Below are 6,000 nucleotides of genomic sequence, written 5' to 3'. Positions count from 1 at the left end.
TCCCAGCTACTCCAGAGCGGAGACTGAGGCAGGAGAATCACCTGAACTAGGGAGGCACAGGCTGCAGGGAGTGGAGATTGTGCCATTGCACTCCAGCCTGGGCGACACCGTCTCAAAACAAACAAACAAACAAAATCTCTGATCCCCGAATGCTCAGGGAGACTGATTTGAGTAATAATAAAACTCCGGTCTCCCGCACAGCCGGCTCTGTGTGAGTTACTCTTTATTGCAACTCCTGTCTTGATAAGTCCCCTCTGTCTAGGTAGCAGGCAAGGTAAACCCGCTGGCTGGTTACATAGCTTGAAGACAGCTCTGTATCTAAACTGTATCTACATCTATATCTACCTTGGTCAGTCTTAATTCTTGCTATGGTAATCTATTTTATTTTATGGTTGTATCATAATTTATTTCCTCAATTCCCTAAGGATAGACTTTTTGTTTGTTTGTTTGAGACAGGAGTCTCGCTCTGTCATATAGGCTGGGGTGCAGTGGTGTGATCTCGGCTCACTGCAGCCTCTGCCTCCCAGGTTTAAGCAATTCTCCTGCCTCAGTCTCCCAAGTAGATGGGACTACAGGAGTGTGCTGCCATGTCTGGCTAATTTTTGTATTTTTAGTAGAGACAGGGCTTCACCACATTGGCCAGGATGGTCTTGGTCTCCTGACCTCATGATCTGCCTGCCTTGGCCTCCCAAAGTGCTGGGATTACAGGCGTGAGCCACCGTGCCCGGCTTTTTTTTTTTTTTTTTTTTTTTTTTTTGAGACAGGGTGTCCCTCTGTCACTCAGGCTGGAGTGCAGTGGCACAGTCTCTGCTGACTGCAACCTCCGCCTCTTAGGCTCAAGGGATCCTCCCACCTCAGCCTCCCGAGTAGCTGGGACTACAGGTGCACACCACCACACCTGGCTAAGTTCTTTATTTTTTTGTAGAGGCAAGGTCTCACTACGTTGCCCAGGCTGGTCTTGAACTCCTGGGATCAAGCAATCTGCCCGCCTCAGCCTACCAAAGTGCTGGGATTGTAACTGCCCAAGGGGTTCACCTTGCACGCTGCCTAGACAGAGCCGACTAATCAAGAAGGGGGAATTACAAAAGACAAAGTAATTCACACAGAGCCTGCTGTGCGGGAGCCCTGAGTTTTGTTATTACTCAAATCATCCTCCCGGAAAACTCAAGGATCAGAGTTTTTAAGGATAATTTGGTGGGTAGGGGGCCAATGAATCGGGAGTGCTGATTGCTCGGCTGAAGGATGAAATTGCAGAGAGGTGCTGGGCGCGGTGGCTCACGCTTGTAGTGCCAGCACTTTGGGAGGCCAAGGCGGGTGGATCACGAGGTCAGGAGATCGAGACCATCCTGGCTAACACGGTGAAACCCCGTCTCTACTAAAAATACAAAAAATTAGCCAGGAGTGGTGGTGGGCGCCTGTAGTCCCACCTACTCGGGAGGCTGAGGCAGGAGAATGGCGTGAACACGGGAGTCATAGCTTGCAGTGAGCTGAGATCACACCACTGCACTCCAGCCTGGGCGACAGAGCAAGACTCTGTCTCAAAAAAAAAAAAAAAAAAAAAATTGCAGAGTCAAAGCTGTTCTCTTCTGCTGAGTCAGTTCCTGGATGGGGGCCACAGAATTGGTTGGCAGGTCCAGTGTGGACATCTGGTTGTTAGAAATGCAAAAACCTGAAAAGACATCTCAAAAGGCTCATCTTAGGTTCACAGCAGTGATTTTACCTCAAAAGTAATTGGGGGCCAGGCACAGTGGCTCACGTCTGTGATCCTAGCACTTTGGGAGGCTGAGGCAGGCGGATCACTTGAGGTCAGGGGTTCAAGACCAGCCTGGCCAATATGGCAAAACGCCGTCTCTACTAAAAAATACAAAAATTAGCCAGCGTGGTGGCAGGTCCCTGTAATCCCAGCTACTGGGGAGGCTGAGGCATGAGAATTGCTTGAACCTGCGAAGCAGAGATTGCAACGAACCACGGTCGTGCCACTGCACTCCAGCCTGGGCGACAGAGCAAGACACTGTCTCAAAAAATCAAAATAGAAAAATCTTATGACCTCTAGAATAAGAATGACAGGTATTTAGAACTCCAGCCCTTCTCATTTTGGCTTGGTGGCTGGTGGCCTGTGGCCTTTCATTTGTTTTACAGGAAGTTTGCCTTTCTGGAAAGGGCTATTATTTAAACGATACACTAAATTCTTTCCCAAAGCTAGTTTGGCCTGGCTGGGCGCAGTGGCTCACACCTATAAGCCCAGCACTCTGGGAGGCCGAGGCGAGCGGATCACCTGAAACTCTGGGAGGCCGAGGCGGGCGGATCACCTGAGGCAGGGAGTTCCAGACCAGCCTGACCAACATGGAGAAACCCCGTCTCTACTACAAATACAAAAAATAAGCTGGGCGAGGTGGTGCATGCTTGTAATTCCAGCTACTCAGAAGGCTGAGGCAGGAGAATCAATTGAAACTCGGGAGGTGCACGTTGTGGTGAGCCAAGTTGGTGCCATTGCACTCCAGCCTGGGCAACGAGAGTGAAACTCCGTCTCAAAAAAAAAAAAAAGTTACTTTAGCCTATACCCAGGAATGAACAGGACAGTTTAGGGGTTAGAAGCAAGACAAGGTCAATTAGGTCTGCTATCTCAGTTATTATTCTTCGCAAAGGCAGTTTCAGGATGACAGGTGTGAGCCATTGCGCCCAGCCCTTGATATTTTGACTGGTCGCAACTCTTTTGCTTTTACAAAAATGAAGTAATGAATATATCCTTTGTGCTCGGGTTTCAGCATTTCTGCAGTTATTCCAAGAAGTGTGATTGCTTGACACGAGGAAAAATAAATTATTCCTCAGATTGAAGTTAAATCTGATGATCTAATTCTCCATCAAAGAAACCAATTTAATCACTCTTTGACACACCACCCCTTCAGACTATAAAAGAGAGGAATCTGCCACCCCTCCCACATGAGTTTTCTTGTCTTCAAATATTCCCAGTCTTGGCAGGGAGTGGTGGCTCACGCCTGTAATCCCAGCATTTTGGGAGGCCCAGGCGGATGGATCAGCTGAGGTCGGAGTGCGAGACCACACTGGCCAACATGGTGAAACCTTGTCTCTCCTAAAAATACAAAAATTAGCCGGGCGTGGTGGCACCTGCCTGTAATCCCAGCTACTCGGGAGACTGACGCATGAGAATCGCTCGAACCCAGCGGGCAGAGGTTGCAGTGAGCGGAGATTGCGCCACTGCACTCCAGCCTGGGCGACAGAGTGAGATTCTGTCTCGAAACAAAAACAAAAAAACAAAAACCCAGTCTACCAAGCCACCACCTCAGGCTCCGTTTCCTCCTCGCACGGTCCCCATCTGAGGTTACAAAGAGATAAACTGAGGCACAAGCAGTACTCGCGGCCCAAGACCTCCCCCTGGCCTCACTGTCCCCCTTTCCTTCTCTTCCCCGGGCCTACTTCCAACCCGGATCCCTCCTTCGCAGCTCAGCCCTCGACTCCCACCTCGTCCCTCACCTCGTCCCTCCTCTGCCCCCTCCGCGGCTGCGGAAAGGGACGCGAAACGTCCTGGTCCCATCCGAGCCGCCGTAGCGCGAGTGCCGCGGGAGTTCGGCAGCCCAGGTCGCCAAGGCAACGGGCTGCGCTGCGGGTTGCGGGCTGCTGGCGCTAGGCTGCCCCGGGGAGGCGCTGCGGGCCGGCGGCCCAGGCACTGCGAGGCGGCGAGACCGCAGGTGAGCAGGAGCTGGGCGCCCGGTTGCGGCCCCAACGCTCCGGGCCTGGCGTCGACTCGTCGCAGGGGGCGAGGGGCTGAGCCGCCGGGGACCTCGGGGAGGGAGGCTGCGGTCCGATCTTTGTCCCTCAGCCACGCCGGGGACTGAGCCCCCGACGCCCTTTGACCCCGCCCCGCGTTCAGGGAGAGTCCGTTTTCGGCTGTTTATTTTATTTGTAGCCATTGGTAAACCTCATTCGAAAGTTTCTTTAAAAAAAATCCCTTCTTATTTGGGGGCCGGAAAATAACTCGAAACTGTGCAGAAAATGTATTTGTGTGTGCGACTGTTCTGGGGCCAGAGAGGATTGACTTCTTTGTGCGTCAGTTTTATCGTCTGCAAAATGGGAATCATGGTAGCACCTGTCTGATGACGTTATTACAAGGTAAATTTATATTTGAAATTCGTGAGGTAAGTCCTCAATACTTGGGAGCTTTTATTATTCTACTACAACGAAGACCATCATTGAGCATTTATTGTGAGTCAGGGCCCGGGCTGATAGCCAGGGTAAAAAAGTGAACAAGAGACATCGTGTCCTGAGGGAACTCCACAGTTTTCCGGAGGAGACAGACCCGTAAACAAGAATTCACAGTGATTCCGGTTATGATTTTGGACGTGCAGAGGGACTGTAAATGCACAGAGAAAACAGTTTAACCTGGATTTCTGGAGGTGAGGTTAGTGTGGATGATCAGGGAGAGATGCCAAAAGAAGGTGACTTCCAAAATGAGACAAGAAGGCTGCCTTTATGTTGACCAGAAGATGAGGCTGGTGGAGTGTACCTTGCTGTAGGTAGAGAAAGCAGTATGTGCAAAGCCTTGGGGAGAGAGTGCAGACTTCTTGGGAATCTGCAAGGATTTCAGGCTAGCTGGAGAGCAGATTATGAGAGTTGGAGGGGGTCTGGCTAGATGGTGTTTGAGAGACAAGCAGGTGCTCCTCCTGAAGACTCTTCGTAAGTGTGGAGGAGTTTGGGCTTTATCTTGGGGGCAGTGGGAAGCCATCAAAGGGTTTTAAGCCAGAGGTGTGTGTTTTTGATCAGAGGTATGGTTTCAGAAAGATCAGTTTTTTGTGTTTCTCTCTTGGTCTTTTTTTTTTTTTTTTTTTTGAGACAGACTCTTGCTCTGTCGCCCAGGCTGTAGTGCAGTGGCGCGATCTCTGCTCACTGCAAGCTCCACCTCCCGTGTTCACGCCATTCTCCTGCCTCAGCCTCCCGAGTAACTGGGACTACAGGCGCCTGCCACCACGCCCGGCTCATGTTTTGTATTTTTAGTAGAGACGGGGTTTCACCGTGTTAGTCAGGATGGTCTCGATCCCCTGACCTCATGATCCATCCGCCTCAGCCTCCCAAAGTGCTGGGATTACAGGCATGAGCCACTGTGCCTGGCTCTCTCTTGGTCTTATCATTCCTCCCATCTGTTTTTCACTTTGCAGGCATTCATTTGTGGTGATTCATATATATGTGTGTGTGTGACTGTGTGTGCATGTATGTATTTATTTTTTATTTATTTATTTATTTATTTTTGAGACGGAGTCTTGCTCTGTAGCCCGGGCTGGAGTGCAGTGGCCAGATCTCAGCTCACTGCAAGCTCCGCCTCCCGGGTTTAAGCCATTCTCCTGCCTCAGCCTCCGGAGTAGCTGGGACTACAGGCGCCCGCCACCTCGCCCGGCTAGTTTTTTGTATTTTTAGTAGAGACGGGGTTTCACCGTGTTAGCCAGGATGGTCTCGATCTCCTGACCTCGTGATCCGCCCGTCTCGGCCTCCCAAAGTGCTGGGATTACAGGCTTGAGCCACCGCGCCCGGCCGTATGTATTTATTTTTGAGATGAGGTCTCACTGCGTTGCCCATGCTGGTCTCAGAGTCCTGGGCTCAAGTGATCCTCCTGTCTCAGCTTCCCACGTAGCTGAGACTGCAGGTGCACACCACTGTGCCTGGCTAATTAAAAAAATATTTAATGAGCATCTTCTATGTGCAAGGCACCGTGTAGGTAGTAAGGAAGCAGGTCCCTGCCCTCAAGGAGATCACAGATTGGTGAAGAAAATATGCATCAAACAAGTGATTATAATTGTGAGGAGAATTGTGAAAGGGGGCGCATGTTAAGGTCAATCTAGCATAGTTTGGAGATTCAGGTAGGGTTTTGATAAAATGTCTAGAGGGTGTAGTCTGAGTTAGCTATTGTGGAGATATTCCAGACATATTCAAAAGTACATTCATGGAGCCAAAAGCAGTCCACTACAACTGGAAGTTAAAGATCAATATTGA

At 50.4% G+C, this 6,000-nt stretch overlaps 1 protein-coding gene across 4 annotated transcripts in view; it reads left to right on the top strand.

Moving 5' to 3' along the window:
- The first annotated feature begins 3,545 nt into the window (after positions 1 to 3,545).
- PKIG (cAMP-dependent protein kinase inhibitor gamma) overlaps positions 3,546 to 6,000 on the top strand; it is a 92,005-nt gene continuing 89,550 nt past the window's right edge. For 2 of the 4 annotated variants that reach the window (XM_050806622.1, XM_050806621.1), the window contains exon 1: positions 3,546 to 3,707. The gene's annotated coding sequence lies outside the window, so the exon portion shown is untranslated. The remainder of the gene's footprint in view (positions 3,708 to 6,000) is intronic. The other 2 variants (XM_050806620.1, XR_007729245.1) reach the window with 2 other exon arrangements.

Source organism: Macaca thibetana, chromosome 10, assembly GCF_024542745.1.
Source record: "Macaca thibetana thibetana isolate TM-01 chromosome 10, ASM2454274v1, whole genome shotgun sequence".
Taxonomy (NCBI): Eukaryota; Metazoa; Chordata; class Mammalia; order Primates; family Cercopithecidae; genus Macaca; species Macaca thibetana.
Note: the sequence above shows the minus strand (reverse complement) of the source record. Positions and strands in the feature narration are given on the sequence as shown.